Here is a 4280-nt window from a genome sequence, read left to right as displayed (position 1 = left end):
TGTAATAAAAAACCCTTTTTATGTTTTCTCAGGACTTCTGTCAAACATCTTTGGCATGTCTCTCTCTCAGCAACCAGCATAAGTTTGTATGCATAGACTCCTGTTGACTCTGCTGAGGTTATTCAATCAAGGCAGGCACTGACTTCAGAACCCGTTTTATTCTTTCACCCAAAGAGCAGAAAAAAGAGAAACAAGCAACATAACAGCGTTACTCCAACACAAATGTACTTATTAAATTTTTAAATAAATATATGCCTCTCCAGTTCCATATAAATATATTATTGGTCTGAACTTTCATTCATTGAAGTTTTAATTTTTATATATGCAAAGTGCCAACCTTCCTAAGTGATAGCTTAGACTCTTCAAGACAAAAACATAGGCCAGGTGTGGTGGCTCACACCTGTAATCCCAGCACTTTGGGAGGCTGAGACAGGCAGATCACCTGAGGTCAGGAGTTCGAGACCAGCCTGGCCAACATGGTGAAACCCCGTCTCTACTAAAATACAAAAAAAATTAGCTGGGCATGGTGTCGTGCACCTGTAGTCCCGGCTACTTGGGAGGCTGAGGCAGGAGAAGTGCTTGAGCCCAGGAGGCGGAGGTTGCAGTAAACCAAGATCATGCCACTGCACTCCAGCCTGGGCGGCAGAGCGAGACTCTGTCTCCACAAAAATAATAATAATAATTTCTTCAATGATTTCATCAATATTTTATTTTCTGCTAGTTTTTAATTTTTTTCTCTTTTTTACTATGTTTACTTTGCTATAAATATAACATAGTCATTGGCTGAATTAAAATGGTAGGCTGAGCACACTGTGAGCAAGCTCACCTTCCCTTAAAATCTCCCAAATAACAAAAAAAGTCATTAAAAAAAAACCATAATTAAAAGAAAACAAGAAATGCCCTTAGTGGACTAATACTATGAGGAATCACTGGACGATGAAAAGTGGGTATAATCAGACTAAAGAAGACACCACAGTCCTACACACCAAGAGCAGAGGACCAGGGCAAGTGGAGGGACCAACTCTCAGAGTCAACTAAACCCCAAGGTAAAAGACAGCAGGAAGATGTGAAACCATTTTAAACATTTACAGCCTAAGTGATTGGAGCATAGCACAGAAGTTACATAGCAGGTTAACCCCTCCCAGCCATTTACCTCTTTGAGTCAAGCACTATAGAACAGAGGTGTTTGTTCCCAGATGGTAACAGTGGCAAAAACAACAAAGGTGTCACTCTTCAGCTAGAACAATGAGTGTGAACACTGGGATCAGAGAGAGAAGGTAGAACCCTGTGGGGATATTAACACCCAGGCAGAAGAGGGGACAGTCACACTGAAGAAGCCTGGCAACTACTACACTTCATCTCATTGCTTATTCCATCCCTATCCACAATCCATGGAGACATGCTGCAATAAACAGATGTAACACTCACAGCAAAGCTAACTAGGACTCACAGATAAAGATGAATGAGCATAAAACTAAGACCCAAGCATGAAGAAGTATTATAGAAAAGTATATTAAAAAGTTAAGACACAAAAGAGAATCGAACAATATTAAAATTTCAACTACCTTTTTGTTTTGCCAAAATGAACAAGCTAATCCTATACTTCAGAGGGAAAAAAGCAAGAAACCCAGAATACCAAAACAATCTTGATAAAGAAGTGAAAGAAGACTCATACTTCCTAATTTCAAAACTTTCTGCAAAGATACAGTATTCAAAAACTGTGGTACTGGCATATGGATGGACATACAGATTAAATGAATGGAATTGAGAGTCCAAAAGTAAACCCTAACATCCATAGTCAACGGATTTTTTTGACAAGGGTGACAAGGCTATTCGGTGGGGAATAAATAGTCTTTTCAACGAATTGTCCTGGGACACTTGGATATACTTTTACATTTAGAATTCTATGCCTACTCCAACTCCTGCTCAAGAAGGAGAGTGAAATAAAGACTTTTTTTATATGCAAGGACCCAAAAAGTTTGCTTCCTTCAGACTTCTGATGAAAGACTTACTCAAAGATATATATCTGGATTGTTTTTTAAAACAATTAATGGAAGAATAACAAACAAGGCACAAGCAAAGAGTAAGCAAAGAAACCAGCAAAACTTTTAAGTCTAAATATGCACTGACTGGGGAAAAACATTACTAACATTCAAAACTATAATCTCAGATGCTATCAACAGGAATATTTATAAGGGTAGGAAGAGAGGCTGAGAGAAGGAAAACCAGAAGAACATTAAAGTATCTGTCTTATTCAGATGAAGGATATAGAAAATGATTAATATAGATATTGATGGAAAAATATAAATTGAAGTATTGTGTAAAAGATTTAAGAATACTAGATGGCTTCACTGGTGAAGTCCTCCAAATATTTAAGGGCCAACTGCCAAGTCAAACTGATATAAGTAACCAAAGGTCTCATTCTAGAGAACCTGAAGATACATGTAAGAAGTCAATCAGTTCTGATTTTCTTAAAATGAGAGAGACTAGTTAACAGTAGTTGCCAAAGTTACCAAGACTGATCATGGTGGCAAGGATGCAGAGGACCTGGATGAGTTATACTTTGCTGGGAGGAATGTAACATGATACACACATACTCTGAGAGACGGTATGGCAGTTTCCTACAAAGCTAAACATATGCTTACCATACAACTCAACAATTACATTCTTGGCTATTTACCACAGAGAAATGAAAACTTACGTCCACACAAAAACCTGTACACAAACGTTCCTAACAGCTTTATTCACAATAGCCAAAACATGGAAACAATTCCAATGTCCTTCAGCGAAATGAATGGTTAAACCTGTGGTACAACCATGAACTACTGATTCATGCAACCAATAGGGGAAAAAAAAGTGTCAAAAGGTTACATACTGTATGATTTTACTCACATAACATTCTTGAAATGACAAAATTTTAGAGAACAGATTAGTGGTCACCAGGGGTTTGCCAGGGAAGGTGGCTGTGGCTGTATCAGGGTACCACCAGGGAGCCTTGTGATGGAACTGTTCTGTATCTTGACTGTGGTGGCCACACGAATCTAACATGAAATAAAATTGTACAGAATATGATACACACACACACACATACACAAGTACATGTAAAACTGATGAAATCTGAGTAAGGTCACTGGATGGTATCAAAGCCAATCTCCTAGTTGTGTTATTGTACAATAGTAATAGGATGTTATCATTCCAAGAAACTGCCTGGGGAAGGGTATATGGATCTCTCAGTATTATTTATTTTCCTTTTTTTTTTTTTTTTTTTAAAGACAGTGTCTTACTCTGTCACCCAGGCTGGAGTGCAGTGGCATGATCTTGGCTCAATGCAACCTCCACCTCCTGGGCTCAAGCAATCCTCCTACCTCAGCCTCCCAAGTAGCTGGGACTACAGGTGTGTGCCACCACACCTGGCTAATTTTTGTGTTTTTTGTAGAGATAGGGTCTCACCATGTTGCCCAGGCTGGTCTCAAACTCCTGGGCTCAAATGATCCGCCTGCCTCGGTCTCCCAAGTGCTGGGATCACAGGCATGAGCCACAGAACCCAGCGAATATTATTTCTTAAAACTGCAAATGAATCTACAGTTCTCAAAGCAAAAGGTATAAAAATTAAATAAAAATCGAAATGAAGAAAAAAAAGATGGTGCCAATATGGAATAGATTACATTCAAAAATGATATATCTAAAACAATTATGAATATTTAACAATTAGAACTACTGAATCAGAGAAAATGATCCAAGAATTCTGACTTAGGTGGCTACAACATGTGGTACAGTCCTACTCCTATATACAATTCAGGATCTGTAAGAATTTCAAAAGAGAAGCAAATTAATACTGTATTTGGAATTGCTGCACAGCTGTACAGATTGCTTACTGCACAAGAGCTCCAGGCAAAGTGTCTAAGGGAGGCTAAATCCAGCCTTCACTCTATTCTCCAATGTACCCATGGGACTATGTCTACCTGGAAGAGGAATCTTTTTAAAATTTCACAATGGCACACTTTGAGCTAACAGTGACTTACTTGTTAAGTAAACAACTTTCTTTTAAATTTAGGATAACCAACATTTATTATCTACTCTATGCCAAACAACTTTATATACTGAGTATCTACTCTATGCTTAGCACTTATAAATACTCTTTTTGGCCGGGCGCGGTGGCTCAAGCCTGTAATCCCAGCACTTTGGGAGGCCGAGACGGGCAGATCACGAGGTCAGGAGATCGAGACCATCCTGGCTAACACAGTGAAACCCCGTCTCTACTAAAAATACAAAAACTAGCC

The 4280-nt window shown here is 38.7% G+C and overlaps 1 protein-coding gene across 4 annotated transcripts in view; it reads right to left on the bottom strand.

The window, feature by feature from the left end:
- The window catches only part of KLHDC10 (kelch domain containing 10), a 74943-nt gene that overhangs the window by 47192 nt on the left and 23471 nt on the right, over positions 1-4280 (bottom strand). The gene's annotated exons all lie outside the window — the stretch shown is intronic.

Source organism: Rhinopithecus bieti, unplaced genomic scaffold (genome assembly GCF_001698545.2).
Source record: "Rhinopithecus bieti isolate Rb0 unplaced genomic scaffold, ASM169854v2 scaffold_8783, whole genome shotgun sequence".
NCBI lineage: Eukaryota > Metazoa > Chordata > Mammalia > Primates > Cercopithecidae > Rhinopithecus > Rhinopithecus bieti.
The sequence above is the reverse complement of the archived record's forward strand: the minus strand, read 5'-3'. Positions and strand labels throughout refer to the sequence as shown.